The sequence below is a fragment of the Ornithorhynchus anatinus genome, chromosome 9, assembly GCF_004115215.2.
Source record: "Ornithorhynchus anatinus isolate Pmale09 chromosome 9, mOrnAna1.pri.v4, whole genome shotgun sequence".
NCBI lineage: Eukaryota > Metazoa > Chordata > Mammalia > Monotremata > Ornithorhynchidae > Ornithorhynchus > Ornithorhynchus anatinus.
Window position 1 is genome coordinate 25,610,785 of NC_041736.1, and position 18,045 is coordinate 25,628,829.

General features: G+C 45.0%; 1 non-coding gene across 1 annotated transcript; it reads left to right on the forward strand.

The window, feature by feature from the left end:
- The first annotated feature begins 1,024 nt into the window (after nt 1–1,024).
- Nucleotides 1,025–1,162, forward strand: LOC114814424. The gene has a single exon (XR_003762222.1). It is a non-coding gene; the product is annotated as a small nucleolar RNA SNORA7 (small nucleolar RNA).
- Nucleotides 1,163–18,045: the final 16,883 nt, after the last annotated feature.

Consider the following 18,045-nt stretch of genomic DNA (forward strand, 5'->3'; position numbering starts at 1 on the left):
TCTATACAAAACTCAGGTTTTCCATCCCTGGCCTCTCTCTCTCGCCGCGCCAATTCTGAAAGAACCTGTCCCCGGCGATGGGTGACACTTCCCCAGTGTTTAGAACAGTGTCTGGCACAGAGTAAGTGCGTAGCAAATACCATAATTATTATTATTAAATATCATCAATCATAGGGCCTCTTCTGTAGTTCTAAGAGTTATTAGGTGCTCAGATGAAGTGATTCTTAACCTAGCACTGTTTTCTAAAATAAAACTATGTTAACAATGTTCTAATACCTGCTATTACTAACATGCCTCATAATCCAGCCATAATATATTCTTTAAATGTGTGGATGTGTTCTGAATGGTTGTAGAGTGATAATTATGTCATTTATTAAGCGTTTACTATTTGCCAAGCACTGTACTAAGCACTGGGGTAAATAAAAGATAACCAGGCCAAACATGGGCTCTGTTCCACATGAGGAATTCAGGCTAAGTAAAAGAGAGAATAAGTATTTGTGAGGCAGCAGCATGACCAAGTGGCTAGAGTATGGCCCTGGGAGTCAGAAGGATCTGGGTTCTAATCCCAGCTCTGCCACGTGTCTGCTGTGTGACCTTGAGAAAGCCATTTCACTTCTCTGTGCCTCAATTACTTCATCTATAAATTGAGGATTGAGACTGTGAGCTCTATGTGGGACAGGGACTATGTCCAACTGATCATCTCGAATCTACCCCGCTGCTTAGTACAGTGCCTCGCACATAGTAAGTACTGAAAAATACAGTTATTATTTACCCCCATTTTACATATAAGGCAAAAAAAGGCACAGAGAAGTGATGAGACTTGCCTAAGAGCCCACAGCAGACTAATGGCAGAGCCAGGATAAGGTCTTCTGACTTCCTCTCTAGACTATAAGCTCCTGTGGGCAGGAAACATGTCTTTCACTTCTGCCATATTGTTCTCTCCCAGGTTCTGAGTACAGAAAGGGATCAATAAAACCACTTATTGATCTATTACTCTTGAAATCAAGAGACCTGGGTTTTAATGGCCCCCTCAGGGTCGCACCTGGAGAGTTTCTAGTACTCTACCAGTCTCGACTATGGGAGAAAGAGTCAAGCAGAGGCCTACCCATTCCATTCCTAGCTTGGCCAGTGGCTAGCCAGTAGAAAGCGATCTGCTACATGTCAAGACTCCCCTGTCAGGGCAGTAGCGGCCAGGGAGAAAGTCAAGGGCAGAGACTCAAGTTTACTGAGTGGAAGGAGGTGATGGTAAAGTACTTCCATATTTTTACCAAGAAAACTCTACGGATGCACTACCAGAAAGATTGCAGATGAAGGTGCGGCATCCTGGGAGAGATGTGTCACGGCATTGCTATGGGCCGGAGGCGACGTGTCAGCATAAGACAGGACAAGATGAAGGCTCTAATGTCAGTCTTGAATTAATCCAGTTAATAAAGATAATGAGAAGAAGAAGAAGAATAAATGGTATTTGTTTAGCCTTTCCTACACCAAGCACACCACTAAGTGCTGAGTGCTGGGGTAGTTGCAAGATAAGCCCTTAGTACAGTGCTCTGCACACAGTTAGCCCTCAATAAACATGACTGAATGAATAATCAGGTCCCTCTTGGGGCCCCCAGTCCAAGTATGAGGGAGAGAGGGGATTTTATCACCATTTTGCAGAAGAGAGAACTGCGGCACAGAAAAGTCAGGTGACTTCCCCAAAGTCACACAGGAAATGTGGGGTGGAGTTATGATTAGAACCCAGGTTTTTCATGTACTTTCTCTTGTTTTCTAAAAGTAGTTGTGGTGGTAACCGTAATAATAGTAATAATAAGTTTAATAATAATATTTATTAAGCACTTACTGCATGTCACATAGAAGCAGTGTGGTGTAGTGAGAAGCAGCCTTGCCTAGTGAATAGAGCTCGGGTCTGGGAATCAGAAGGCCCTGGGTTCTAATCCCGGCTCTACCACATGTCTCGTGTATGACCTTGGGCGAGTCACGTAACTTCTCTGAGCCTCAGTTGCCTCATCTGTAAAACGGGGATTAAGACTGTGAGCCCCATGGGGGACAGGGACCACATCCAACCTGATTAACTTGAATCTACCCCAGCGATGAACAAATACCATTTAAAAAATAAAACACTGCGCTGAGCTCTGGAAAAGAGAATTAGACACGATCCCTGATCCTTTAAGAGTTCATAATCTAAGAATAAAATGAGGTAGAGGAGGTTGGTAGTAAACACATATGGAGTGGTGAAACAATAAAAATGAAAACAACATAAGGCAAAGGCACAAAGTAAAAATAAAACAAGAAGCAGTAAGTATTGTGGTTAGAGGGAGTGGAGATTTGGGCTTTTAAGGGCTCAGTGTCCAAATAGTCACAACAGCAGCCAACGGGGACCACCACAGCAAGAGCAGTCAATGAATACCCAAAACTCATATTATTGGAGCGGCCTCACGCTGATGTTACTCTGCTGACCTTCCCATCAAGGTAATTAATTTACAGTGTGATGGGATCCCAGGCTCGGCAGTGGGACGGTGGGGCTGTCTGGTGGTCCGGATGATGGAGGTCAGGAGCACTAAGTGTTTTTCCATCAGCTTCCTTGTCTGGAGTCCCCTCCTTGCCCTCTTTTCGATGAGGGATCACGTCTCATTTTTATCTTTTAACTCCTCTCTGGGATTGGGAGCTCCATGACTCCTACAGCCAGCTTCACCGCATCCCCACCAGATCAGTGTTGGATGGAAGCCGGCCTCCGGATCTGATCCAAAGCGACGGATCTGTGGCATTTGGTAAAAATAGACTGTGCCTGGAGTAGGGCAAATGTGTCACAATTCCTCCTTCCCAAACTGAGTTCATGATACTGATGGTGAACACTGATGGGGGTGATGGAATAAGGTGGAAATTTATCACTACTGTCCACTTCCAGCTTCCTAATTTTCAGCGCAAGTTGTCTATACCAATCTGGTACGATTTGCCCTACCACAGTGGACTACCTCATTAGGGCAGACTCCTGGTTGTGATATTCCAGAGGTCAAAGGTAGGGGTGCAGGTATATTCAAAACATCATAATTTGTCTTCCATTGGCCCATCAGCATATCATACATTCCGGAGCAGTTTATGCATGGGAATGGAGTTAGTCCATTAGCAAAGTTGTGGCTATATTTTCACAACTTCATGCCGCCAAGCCTAGGTTGTGAGAGTGATGATAATTATTAAAAGGGAATAAGACCTGAAAATCAGACACGCCTCCCCCGAACAGTTGTTGCTAAGGTTTAAGGCCGACAGGAAAATAGCCAAGGAACGTTCCCCAACCCCTCCTTCTCATGAGACCTAGGCTAAATGCCAAGAAAATGGGAAATTGAAGTTATCGTTTCTTTTAACAGTCCACTAACACTAAAGGAAAAAGAGAAAAGCTCTTTTAAGGTACAGGAAAGAATCCTGCAGGTTGAAATTACTGGGTCTGAACAGATTTTTCCACTCAAGAGTTCATGCAATTAGACAGAGTAGACTAGATATTGGTAGAAATTAAACAAATATCCAAAGAACTACACATCCCAAAGGTCCAGATCGATAGTGATTTAAACAAAAGAGCTATAAAAGAATGCACAATGCATAGTTAATAAAATTGGATAACGTAAGGGATATGAAAGGTCAAACAAGGTGTTCAGAATAGAAAATGCATAGGGAAAACCCCCCCAAAAAACAAAATCCATGAGAGTCCTGACACATAGCCAGCCCTACACAATTACATTAGCATTTTGTTGCTACAAAAAAGTAGACATGGTTTGTTCTGATTTACATGGAAATTCACTTGGGAAGATTAATGCTTCATTTACTTTGGACAGAAATCCTTATTACATAAATTTTTTCTTCACTGTTGATTCTTTACAAGTTTAGAAGTTGTTCCAGGAACAACAATATGGTATTGTTCCTGGAAATCTAGTCCTGCCTTTGTCATTGAATATGGTTCAATGGCGGTGCTGGTGAAACTGGTCAAGAAGTAGGGTATCTTTTCTGCAGGAGGTCCTGTCTTCAAAGCCAGTATAGAAGGTTGAACTTCCCCACAACCTTACAGATTTTTACCTAGATGTGGGATTTGCTTCCCCTTCACCACCACATTCTGATTTCTGCCAAAAACCTTGCTGGACCCTTGGTTTCTATTTTCTTTCTCGTTTTTTGTCAGTGCATCATTGGACAACATACTGCCTAGGTATCAGAATGTAATGAGAACTTTATTTGGTGCTGTTGATGGAAATACTTGATCTTTCTCCACTGTGGACTGATCTCTGTGGCCCTATCCTCGGTCTCCGTGGCTGATACAATTTCTCTGCGGAGTGTTCATTTGCTGTTCACATCGATTTCTTCTTGTACTGGGCTGTTAAGAAAATGACTCCTTTGCTTTCCAGGAGATTGATATTTAGCAATTTGGGAGTCATCTTCTGATACATTGGGAGTATCATTATTCACCACTGGAACACGTGAAGTGTCAGTGAAGCACCTGGACATTCTCATGACTGCAGTGCTCCATTCTACTTTTGAGTCCTCCTGCCTGTCTGGTAGAAAGAACTCAGAAGCAGACCTGAGTTCTAATCCAGGTTCTGCCCAGAATATCAATCAACCAATCAGTGGTATTTACTGAGGGTTTTCTGTGTACAGAACACTGTAAAAAGTGCTTGGGAGGGGACATTGCAACAGAGTTGGGGGACACATTCCTTGCCTAAAATGAGCATACAGTCTAGGTGGGGACTTGACCACAGATGCACTTCACAGCATCCAGTATTCTTGCCTACCTCCTTGCTAGTACTTAGTACAGTGCCTGGCACATAGTAAACACTTTAGAAATACCACCGTTATTATTATTATTATTATCGGACTTCTGAAGGTATAGAAATCCCACCAGTCTTGAAAGGGGAAGAAAAAACCTCTCTCTTTCTCTCTCTCTCTACATCAAAGTCCAGCAATCACATCCAGACAGCTTTCCCTCCCAGCTCCTGCTTCCCAAAGTTTGTGATATCCTTTCCCCCAGAGTTTCTGTTACAGAAAGACTGTGGTATTGGTGGTCAGAAGACCTGGGAAACAGTGTCTGCTGTTCTGAGCAGCAAAATGCAGTGGGTGCTCCTTGGCCCACATATCCACCCTCCCACATTTAGAAGAGATTACCTCACTGGCATATGGTGTCTTAACAAGTAGATTCGCCCACCAATCATGTCATACTTGGAAAAGCCGATCAGAGGAGAAAGTTGAGGGGCAGGTTTGGATCTTAAAATAATATTTGAATTGGATGAATTCTGAAAACAAAAGTTACCTGGAAGCCTTTCACTGGACAAGGGAGGCATATAGTAGTAAGCCACATCCCTGCTGCATTCCAGAACCCAGGTCTCTTGACACCCAGCCATGTACTAGGTCACATTGGACCCATTCATGCAATTTAAACAAAAGGTGGGGGAGAGGAGAAAAGAAAATAAAATAAATGGGGAGAAAAGAGAAGCAGAGAGATGACAGGGAGGCTGTCATTTCATTGCAGGTGGGCGATAATAATAATAATGATTATGGTACTTGTTCAGAGCTTATTATGTGTTAAGCATTTGTCCTAAGCAATGGGGTAGATACAAGGTACTCAGGTTGTCACACTTGAGGCTCCCAGTCTTAATCCCTATTTTTCAGATGAGGGAACTGAGGCACAGAGAAGTTAAGTGGCTTGCCCAAGGTCACACAACTGACAAGTGGCAGAGCCAGGATTAGAACCCACATCCTCTGACTCCCAACCCTATGCTCTTTCCACTAAGCCATACAGCTTATTTGGAATGTGTTTGTTGAATATGTTACATTGTACTCCACCAAGTAGGTGCTTTGCGTACAGTAAGTGCTCAATAAATATGATGTAATGAATGAATGAAAAGAGGGAGAGAGAAACAATGAGAGAGAGTGTAAATACATTCCTAGTTCATTTGGGAAGAAGGTAGGGTAAGTGCCAAAGTGGAAAAACACTGTGCCTGCTGATGTCACATCTAGCTCACCTCACCCTCTTCATCTTGCTACTCCACTGCTATGAAATTGAATCACTTTTGGGGGGTGAATCTCTTCTTTCCACACCTGTTGGGGAGACGAGCAATCTCCTTCCTTGCACGGCTTTGCCGGTTCGATTCAGCATTTTTTCATTCACTCATTCAATCGTATTTATTGAGCACTTACTGGGGGCAGAGCACTGTACTAAGAAACATTCCCTGCCCACGATGAGCTTACAGTCTAGAGGTGGAGAGAGAGACATCAATTTAAATACGTACATTAAAGATATGTACATAAGGGCTGTGGAGCTGGAAGGCGGGATGAACAAAAGGAGCAAGAAAGGAGTTGCAGAAGGAAGTGGCAGAAGAGGAAATGGGGGCCTCTTAGAGGAGACATGCCCTCAATAAAGCTTTGAATGGGAGAAGAGTAATTGTCTGTCAGATTTGAGCAGGGAGGGCTTTCCAGGTCAGAGGCAGAATGTGGGTGAGGGGTCGGCAGTGAGGTAGAAGAGATTGAGACAGAGTGAGAAGGTTAGAATTTGAGGAGAGAAGTGTGTTGGCTGGGGTGGTGAGGCAGGAGGGGACGAGGTGATTGGGTGCTTAAAAACCAATAATAATAATGGTGGTATTTCTAAAGTGTTTACTATGTGCCAGGCACTGTACTAAGTACTAGCAAGGAGGTAGGAGTTTTTGTTGTTTGATGTGGAGGCGGATGGGTAACCACTGGAGTTTCTTGAGAAGCGAGGAAATGTGTTCTGAGCATTTTTGCAGAAAAATGATCCGGGCAGCAGAGTGAAGTATGGACTGGAGTGGGGAGAGACGGAAGGCTGGGAGACCAGCAAGGAGGCAGGTGTAGTAATCCAATATGGATAGGATTAGTGATTGTTTTAAGGTGGTAGCTGTTTGGATGGAGAGGAGACTGCAGATTTTAGCAGTGTTATAAAGGTGGGTCCGACAGGATTTAGTAATGGATTGAATACGTGGATTGAATGAGAGAGGAGTCTAGGATCACTCCAAGGTAATGGGCCTGTGAGTCAGGATGGTGGTGCCATCTACAGCGATAGAAAAGTCAGGGGATGGACAGGGCTTGGGTGGGAAGATAAGATAAGCACTGCTGCTGTTTGACTGGAAGGTTTGCTCTGCCATCCAGTGAGGGTGGAGGGGATACCACCGGTTCGTAATCTATGACTGCATCTTGCCAGCAAAGGCTAATGAGCGGATTCCATCCTGCCTCCTCCTCTGACTCCTTTGTGAGATTAAGTGGTGGGATGGACTAGCTGCTTCCTGTCCTGAAAACCATGAGGGAGAAGCTAACTGATGTCACCATCACGGGGACCAGTCTGCCCACGGTGTGAATGCCAATGTCCGAGAACCTCATGAGGCCTCATGAGCCCTATCTAGCTGGAGAGCCAAAGATTCCCAACCCCTGATCGAGAGCATTCCATGAAGCGAACAGGCCCAAAATGAATCCTGAAAAGTAGCTGGCTTGTATGAGCAGCGAAAGACTGCAGCAGCATTTAAGGGAATCACCTTCTGAGGCATGATGGTAGGGGATGATTTTGGCACTGTGCTGCAATCACTTCCACTCTCCATGGATCCTGCACCTGCATTTCCTTTGAAAATGCCCATCACAGAGTACTGTGACCCTTTCGGCTTACCTGTTCACGAGCCTGCACTTCCTTGTGGCACTGATTCCTCATGAGAACCATGCCTCATTCTTCTTTCTCCAAGGGAGACTCCACAGACATCACCATCCTCATCATCAGTGTTCTCAAGCACCTCTAGACTGCAAGTCGTTGTGGGCAGGGAATGTGCCTGCTTAATGTTGTATCGTGCTTTCCCAAACTTAGTACGGTGGTCTGCACACAGTAAGCGCTTAACAAATACGATTGAATGACTGCCTAGTGTGCTCTGGAGGCACCCAGTACAGTGCTTTGCAAGAAATAAACACCTAGTACAATGGTCAGTACATAATAGCAGCTATGCCTACAATAAGAGCCAATACAAGGCCCTGCACCAAGAAGGCATTCTGTAAACACTAATGATGATGATGCTGAATGTTAATCTTCGGAACAACTATAAAATCTCACAATGGAATGAAGTGGGCACCGCATGTCTTTTCTGATAGAGGCCTGAGCTGGAAAATGATCAATTTCTTCATGTTATTCTCCCTTTGGTAAAAGTCAAGCACTGCATTTGGAAGTTAATGTCTTTTAATTTTATATCCAAATGTCTCTCACCCCTCCAGGGCGATTGGCTGGCTACTGTCAAGGAGGTCCAGAAAACCCATCTGTCTCAACAAACGGGGAGTGATGAGCAAGGCCTGCGAGCCACCAAACCAATCCTGGGTCAGAGTCAAAAGGGAACGGATAATATCTGAATGACCCGAGAGTCTCTCAGTGCACTGACGAAGAGAGAACGATCTCTCTGTTCCAGAAAGAAAATATTTTCTTGCATACAAGATGGCGCAATTAGCTTCGTCCAGCTAGGGGAATTTTCTACTCTAAAAATACCACATTGCTAGTCACGGTTGAAGCCCGTTGCCCAGCTCCAAAAAACAGATAACATGTCCCACTGGGCCTTATTGGTGTTGCTTGCTATTTATGTCTCTTTTCACTGTCCTTATTGTTTTCACATGTCTGCTGAGTGACCTTGGGCAAGTCACTTAACTTCTCTGTGCCTTAGTTACCTAATCTGTAAAAAGGGGGTTCAGACCATGAGCCCATGTCCAACCGGATTAGTTTTTATCTACCCAAGCACTCAGAACAGTGCCTGGCAGATATTAAGCGCTTAACAAATACCACAATCATTATTATAATGCCCATTCCTAAGCCAATGCCAACCTCCCCTGTGGCCCCGACACTCTACCACCGAAAATCGAAAGAGAAGGAGCACTGTTGTTGAAGCCTTCAGTTCAATTCCTCGAAAAGGAGACATCTTTCGTTTTGTGTTTTAATAAACGTGTGGCTTTCCCATGCGTTACTTAGGAAAATCTTTGTGCATCATGTTGTCGCTAATTGCTAAACTAAGCTGATATTTTTAGAAGAGTAACACTTCATAAATATTGAACTAGGGCTAGAGCAGAATCGTTTGTAAATAAACCGATCTCAATCGTCAAGGGAAGAATTTTCTCTATGTTTGAAGGTAGACAGGCGGGCTAAGGGTCGGTAAATAGCCTGCCATTGTGTTGACCATGTACTCTCATGTTCCTTCCCTCATACGTCTTAGATTGTAAGTTCCGGGTGTCCAAACTTATCGTCTTATGTCCATTCCAGTGCTTAGCTCGGTGGGAATGCACTTCCCCCTGTTTGACCTTGGACAACTCTCTTAACTTGCCTGGGCCTCAGTTCCCTCAGCTGCAAAATGGAGATTCAGTACCTGTTCTTCCTCCTAGTTACACTGTTAGTTCCACTTGGGACCTGACTATCTCAAATGTACCTCAGTTTGGGCACATAATAAACCCTGAATTAATATTGCAGTTATTTTAAATTGTAAGCTGTTGAATTTTTCACAACATTTTAAGGGTTTGTGGGGCCACCCAGAAAGTGCTACTCGGTAGAGGAAAAGGTAAGCTCCCTGAGGGAGGTATTATTATTATAAATATCATTATTATCATCATTAGTATCATTATTATATTTGTTGAGTGCTTACTACGTGTCAAGTACTATTCTAAGTCCTCGGAGAGATATAAGTTAATTAGGTCGGAACATTTGTCTCTGTTCCACATGCGGCTCACAGTTAAAGTAGACAATTACAACTATACCGTACTCTCCCAACCACTTAGTATAACAGTGCACTGGTGATCGATTTGGGAAAATAACTCTCCATGGATCCAATCATTCAGTCATATTCATTAAGGGTCTAGTGTGTGAAAAGTGCTGTACTGAGCACCTACTGTGTATAGTATACTGTTCTTGGTGCTTGGGAATATAAAAGAAAAGTATGAGATTCAGCTCCTGCCCTCCAGGAGTTTGCAATTTAATAGAGGCCAAAATATGGGAAAATTTGGGGCAAGCCACCTGAATAATAATGATAATGTTGGCATTTGTTAAGCGCTTACTATGTGCAGAGCACTGTTCTAAGCACTGGGGTAGATACAGGATAATCAGGTTGTCCCACCTGAGGCTCACAGTTAATCTCCATTTTACAGATGAGGGAACTGAGGCACAAAGAATTTAAGTGACTTGCCCACAGTCACACAGCTGACAAGTGGCAGAGTCGGCATTCGAACTCTTGACCTTTGACTCCCAAGCCTGGACTTTTTCCACTGAGCCACGCTGCTTCTCTGAAGATACTCCAGGTCACTGGCAGAACCAGTGCCCTTCAAACTCCCACATGCAATTAGCCGGCTGGATGAAGGGGGACCGGACACCCCTGACCCTGCGTGATTCGGAGATGGAAGCAGGTTGGACTGCTCCAATCCAAGGATTAGGGAGAGTGGGGAGAGAGGCCTGTGTCTTGAGACAGCTGTTGGATTTACTGGTGTACTCTAGTTACATTCCAATATTAGTTGTTTTGGAATGTCTCACGGTTGATTTCAGTCCAGAGATTTGCGTGTGGGAATCTGTCAAATGACTGTCTCTATCAAGCTATCAGTGGTATTTATTAAGTGCTGAGTTTAGTGCTCTGCACATAGTAAGTGCTCAATAACTAGTGGTGTTTATTGAGCACTGTGTGAGTTACACTGGACTAAATACTTGGGAGGGTTCAATAGAGCCGGTAGACATCCCTGCCCACAAAGAGCTTACCGTATAGTGGGAGTTATCTGTGTTGAGTACTTACTGAAAACACTCATAGGAACAGCTTCTTGATGGTGTTGTCTACAGTTGTGACAGTGGCAGTAAATTTTATTGTAGAGAAGCAGCGTGGCTTAGCACGGGCCTGGGATTCAGAAGATCATGGGTTCTAATTCTGGCTCTGCCACAAGTCTGCTGTGTGATCTTAGGCAAGTCACTTAACTTCTCTGGGCTTTAGTTCCCTCATCTGCAAAGTGGAGTTTAAGGGGGTGAGCCCCATGTGGGACAGGGACTGTGTCCAACCTAACTTGTATCTACCCCAGCACTTAGAACAGTGCTTGGCACATGCTCTTGTTCTATCCCGGTCAGACTTCTCTCTGATCTCCCTTCCTCCTCTCTCGCCCTGCTCCAGTCTATTCTTCACTCCGCTGCCCGGCTCATCTTCCTGCAGAAACGATCTGGACATGTCACTCCCCTTCTTAAACACCTCCAGTGGTTGCCTATCAACCTCTGCTCCAAACAAAAACTTCTCACTCTAGGCTTCAAGGCTCTACATCACTTTGCCCCTTCCTACCTCTCCTCCCTTCTCTCTTTCTACTGTCCACCCCGCACGCTCCGCTCCTCTGCCGCCCACCTCCTCACCATCCCTCGGTCTCGCCTAGCCCGCCATCGACCCCTGGGCCACGTCCTCCCGTGGTCCTGGAATGCCCTCCCACCTCACCTCCGCCAGGCTAATTCTCTTCCCCTCTTCAAAACCCTACTTAAAACTCACCTCCTCCAAGAGGCCTTCCCAGACTGAGCTCCCTTCTCTCTCTACTCCCTCTACCGCCCCCCCCTTCACCTCTCTGCAGCTTAACCCTCTTTTCCCCTCATCTCCCTCTGCTCCTTCCCCCTCCCTTCCCATCCCCTCAGCACTGTACTCGTCTGCTCAACTGTATATATTTACATTACCCTATTTATTTTGTCAATGAAATGTACATCATCTTGATTCTATTTAGTTGCCATTGTTTTTACGAGATGTTCTTCCCCTTGACTCTATTTATTGCCATTGTTCTTGTCTGTTTCCCCCAATTAGACCGTGAGCCCATCAAACGGCAGGGACTGTCTCTATCTGTTGCCGACTTGTTCATTCCAAGCGCTTAGTACAGTGCTCTGCACATAGTAAGCACTCAATAAATACTATTGAATGAATGAATGAATGAATGAATGAATGAATGAACTCAGGTCCTCTGACTCCCAGACCCGTGCTCTTTCCACTAAGCCATACAGGCCTACTTCTTTCCTTTCCTTTCCTTTCTCCATCCTACTGAAATATGAGTCTCATATGGGACAGAGACTGTGTCCAGCCTGATTAACTTGTATCTACCCCAGAGTTTACTACGGTCAGTGCTTAAAACAGTGTTTGGCACATATTAAGTGCTAATCAAATGAGCGCTTCCCTAAGTCCTCCTTTACTCTTCTTCCACTATCTTCTGTACCACACTGACTTACTCCCTTTATTCATCCCACATCCCAGCCCCACAGCACTTATGTATGTACCTATCATTTATTTATTTATATTAATGTCTGTCTCCCACTCTAAACTCTAAACACTGTGGGCAGGGAATGTGTCCGATTATTGTTGTACCGTACTCTCCCAAACAATACAATGCTCTGCACAGAGTAAGCACTAAATAAATATAATTTAATTAATTAATTAATTAAAATTATAGGTTCATTAAGCACTTGCTACAGGCCAAGCACTAAGAATTAAGCATTGGACTACGTATCAATCAGATCGGATATAGTTCCTATCAATTATGGGTTTTGCAGCCTAAGTAGGAGGTAGAACTGATATTTAATGCCAATTTTACAGATGATGAAGCTGAAATAGAGCAGTTAAGTGACTTGCACAGGATCACACAGCTAGCACAGGCAGACTCAAGATTAGAACCCAAGTCCTCTGACTCCCAGACCCTTAGCCTTGGTCTTGAAAGGTGATGATGGAGAAAATCCTGCTGCTGGTGGGTTTCTGCTGAGGCTCTCTGATGAGGAAAAGAGGCAGAATGGGGAACTTTTGCGAAGTACTAAACCACAAGTTAATAAAGCAACATGGCTTAGTGGATAGAGCATGGACCTGGGAGGCAGAAGGACCTGGGTTCTAATCCCAGCTCCACCATATGTCTGCTATGTGACCTTGGGCAAATCACTTAACATCTCTGGGCCTCAGTTACTTCATCTGTAAAATGGGGATTAAGAATGTGAACCCCATGAGGGACACGGACTTGCATCTACCCTAGTGCTTAGAACAGTGCTTTTATAATAAGCGTTTAGTAAGTACCATTATCATTATTATTATTATTATCAGTTTACATTTATCTCTCTTTCTACCTCCTGGAAGGTTTTTATATGCTTCCGAAGTATTCTCCTTCTTGAGCCTATAGAAACTGAAGCAAACAGCAAATGTGGAAAGGGAATTCCCACATTCTGCTTCGGTCTTGTACTGGGGATCTAAAATTAAGTCAACACTGAAGTTCAGTAGCCATTTACAAGTCCTGCGCCTCGGACCCCATTCCCTCTCACCTTCTTAAAACCATCGCCCCTGCCCTCCTCCCTTCCTTAACTTCTATTTTTAACCACTCAATCTCCAAGGGCTCCTTCCCCTCTGCCTTCAAACATGCCCACGTCTCCCCCATCCTAAAAAAACCCGCTCTTGACCCCACTTCCCCCTCCAGTTATCGTCCTATCTCCCTACTACCCTTCCTTTCCAAAATCCTAGAACGAGTCGTCTACAATCGATGCCTAGAATTCCTTAACTCCCATTCTCTCCTAGACTCCCTCCAATCTGGCTTCCGTCCCCTCCACTCTACCGAGACTGCTCTCTCTAAGATCACCCATGACCTCCTTCTTGCCAAATCCAATGGCTCCTACTCCATTCTGATCCTCCTTGACCTCTCTGCTGCCTTTGACACTGTCGACCATCCCCTCCTCCTCCATACCTTATCTCACCTTGGCTTCACGGACTCTGTCCTCTCCTGGTTCTCCTCTTATCTCTCTGGCCGATCATTCTCGGTCTCCTTCGCTGGAGCCTCCTCCCCCTCCCATCCTTTAACTGTTGGAGTTCCTCAAGGGTCAGTTCTTGGCCCTCTTCTGTTCTCTATTTACACTCACTCCCTCGGTGAACTCATCCGCTCTCACGGCTTTGACTACCATCTCTACACAGATGACACGCAGATCTACATCTCCGCCCCTGTCCTCTCCCCCTCCCTTCGGGCTCGCATCTCCTCCTGCCTCCGGGACGTCTCCACCTGGATGTCGGCCCGCCACCTAAAACTCAACATGAGCAAGACTGAGCTCCTCATCTACCCTCCCAAACCCGGTCCTCTCCCAGACTTCTCTATCACCGTGGATGGCATGACCATCCTTCCCGTCTCTCAGGCCCGCAGTCTCGGTGTCATCCTTGACTCGTCCCTCTCGTTCACCCCACACATCCTATCCGTTACCAAGACCTGCCGGTTTCACCTCTACAATATCGCCAAGATCCGCCCTTTCCTCTCCACCCAAACGGCTACCTTACTATTATGGGCTCTCGTTATATCCCGGCTAGACTACTGTGTCAGTCTTCTCTCTGACCTCCCTTCCTCCTCTCTCGCCCCGCTCCGGTCTATTCTTCACTCCGCTGCCCGGCTCATCTTCCTGCAGAAACGATCTGGGCATGTCACTCCCCTTCTTAAACAACTCCAGTGGTTGCCTATCGACCTCCGCTCCAAACAAAAACTCCTCACTCTAGGATTCAAGGCTCTCCATCACCTTGCCCCTTCCTACCTCTCCTCCCTTCTCTCTTTCTACCGCCCACCCCGCACGCTCCGCTCCTCCGCCGCCCACCTCCTCACCGTCCCTTGGTCTCGCCTATCCCGCCGTCGACCCCTGGGTCACGTCCTCCCGCGGTCCTGGAACGCCCTCCCTCCTCACCTCCGCCAAACTGATTCTCTTTCCCTCTTCAAAACCCTACTTAAAAATCACCTCCTCCAAGAGGCGTTCCCAGACTGAGCTCCTCTTCCCCCTCTACTCCCTCTGCCATCCCCCCTTTACCTCTCCGCAGCTAAAGCCTCATTTTCCCCTTTTCCCTCTGCTCCTCCACCTCTCCCTTCCCATCCCCACAGCACTGTACTCGTCCGCTCAACTGTATATAGTTTCGTTACCCTATTTATTTTGTTAATGAATTGTACATCGCCTTGATTCTATTTAGTTGCCATTGTTTTTACGAGATGTTCTTCCCCTTGACGCTGTTTATTGCCATTGTTCTTGTCTGTCCGTCCCCCCCGATTAGACTGTAAGCCCGTCAAACGGCAGGGACTGTCTCTATCTGTTGCCGACTTGTTCATCCCAAGCGCTTAGTACAGTGCTCTGCACATAGTAAGCGCTCAATAAATACTATTGAATGAATGAATGAATTTACAATGAGAATCTCTGACAAAGGGTACCAAAACAGAAAGAGATTCCATCGTGGCTTCTTAAACTCCACAGATGACCAAGCTTGTTTGGATTTCTGCGTTTCTTCCCTTTGTTTAAAAGAAATGACAAAATCCCTTTGACATCTGGGTGAGATTAAAAGATAAATTCTAGATGGTTTATTGCCATTGTTCTTGTCTGTCCGTCTCCCCCGATTAGACTGTAAGCCCGTCAAACGGCAGGGACTGTCTCTATCTGTTGCCGACTTGTTCATCCCAAGCGCTTAGTACAGTGCTCTGCACATAGTAAGCGCTCAATAAATACTAATGAATGAATGAATGAATGAATAGATGAGTTTCTTACTTCTGGGTTAAATTCAGTAGACCTAAGAGATTTGGATGACCCTCTTAGCAAATGGATAAGCATTTCCCATCTAGAAGATCTGACGGAACTGTCTTTGCTGTCAATAGCCTATATGATTGGTGCCATGATTTCTATATATTTTTAACTCCATCTGGAACAACTCCAAACAATTCTTGCTATCATCTTTAAATCTGTCTTTAGTATTGCCATAATCAGCAGAATGGACCATGAAGACAATTCAGAGGGGAGAACTGTGCATAGTTTGGAATGGAAAAAAAAATAATGTAACAGCTAAAAGTAACTGCTTAAGCATCCAAAGCCATTTTTAATTGGATGAGAGGCAGGAACATTCAAGAATGCCTACTTGGAGAAAGGAAAGTATTTTTAGTATGAGATGGAAATGGCTCTGGAACGGAAACATATTGGTCCCATACACTAATTTTAAAAGATGGAATAGGGTGGGGATTTTCCAGAAACTTGGGAAAAGCATGTCTCATGGCCCAAAACTCACTAAAATCTGTTGTTTTCTATTCCTCCAAACTGTTACTAGGATGATCCAAGCACTTACCCTATCCCACCTTGATTACCGCAACAGCCTCCTTGCTGACCTCCCTGTCTTTCACCTCTCCAGTCCAAACTTTACACTGCTAAAAATGATCAATTCATGTTTCCCTACTTCTCAAGAACCTCCAGTCAATGTCCATCTGCCTCTGCATCGAACAGAAACTCCTTACCATCAGCTTTAAAGCCCTCTTATCTATCCTTGCTGATGCCCTACTATAGACTGGAACTCACATTTCACTCCTCTTATACTAACCTACTCACTGTACCTCAATCTTGTCTATCTCATCGCCGACCCCCATCCATGTCCTCTCTCTGGTGTAGAATTGCCTCCCACTTCCTATACAATAGACCACTACTCTTCCCACCCTCAAAGCCTTATTAAAATCAAAATTAAAATCTCCTCCAAGATGCCTTCCCCGATTAAACCCCCATTTCCCCTACTTCCTCTCACTTTAATATTGCCTAAGCACTGCGTAGCTCAGTGGAAAGAGCCCGGGCTTGGGAGTCAGAGGTCATGGGTTCGAATCCCGGCTCTGGCACTTGTTAGCTGTGTGACTGTGGGCAAGTCACTTACCTTCTCGGTGCCTCAGTTCCCTCATCTGTAAAATGGGGATTAACTGTGAGCCTCATGTGGGACAACCTGATTATCCTGTGTCTACCCCAGCGCTTAGAACAGTGCTCTGCACATAGTAAGCGCTTAACAAATACCAACATTATTATTATTATTACCCTTTAAGCACTTGATATTCAACCCACACCACTTATATTCATATCCTCAATTCGTTTTAGTTCCCGTTTCTCCCTCTAGACTGTCAGGTTCTTGTGGGGAGGGAACATGTCTAACAACACTGTTGCATTGTACCCTTCCAAGCACTTAATAGAGTGTTCTGCACATGCTAAGTGCTCAATAAATACCACTGATTGATTGATTAATAGCAGAGCCCGGGCAAGAGTTAATTTTAGATTGCTTGCCTCATTACTTGAAGTAGAAGGTTCTAATGCAAATGCCGTCCGGCCGATGAATATCAATGCAACAAAATCACTGTTATAATTCTAATAGTAATCCCATTTTCTGACAGGGGTATATGCAGAAAATACTAGCTAAAGAAAGGCCACTCTCTCCCATCTTTAATAGTGAGGCTGTATAGTAGCACTTTGACAATGTAAAAGCCTCCTGCTATTAACCTCTATTTTTCTAGACTGCAGTCTAGACTCTGGACTGTAATCTCACTGTGGGCAGGGAATGTGTCTGTAATATTGTTGCATTGTAATAATAATGACAATAATAATATTCTTTTAGCACTTACTCTGTGTGAAGCACTAGGGTAGATACAAGATAAGTATCCTGGTATTTGTTAAGTTCTTAGTATGTGCCAGGCACTGAGGTGGATGCAAATAAATCAGGATGGACACAGTCACTGTCCCACATGGGGCTCACAGTCTCATTCCCCGTTTTAGAGATGAGATGACTGAGACACAGAGAAGTGAAGTAACTTGCCCAAGGTCACACAGCAGAAAAGTGGCAAAGCCAGGATTAGAATCCATGACCTTCTATTCACTGCACCATGCTGCTTCTCCCACTCTCCCAAGTGCTCAGCACAGTGCTCGGCATACAGTAAGGGCTCAATAAATATGAATGATTGTAGAAGACTTATTGATATTGGTTCTAAAGCTGGTTGCTTCCGTCCCAGGTGACCCTGGGGTACCGACCATCTCAAGGTCAAATGCTACCTCGTGACCCCCTGAGCCAGCAGGCAGAACTCGGAAGTGAGGGTGGGACACCGCCCCCACAACCCAAACTGCCAGATTGACAGCCCAAGCTGGGAATAGAGAAGGTGCCCCTTGCCCTCATGCCAATCAAATTAGGAATGGAGGAGGGGGGAGGGCAGGGATTGGATAAACAGGTCAGAAGCTGGAATGGCCTAAGGGCACAGGTGATAAATACCTGCCACCTCTAACCTTCTGTG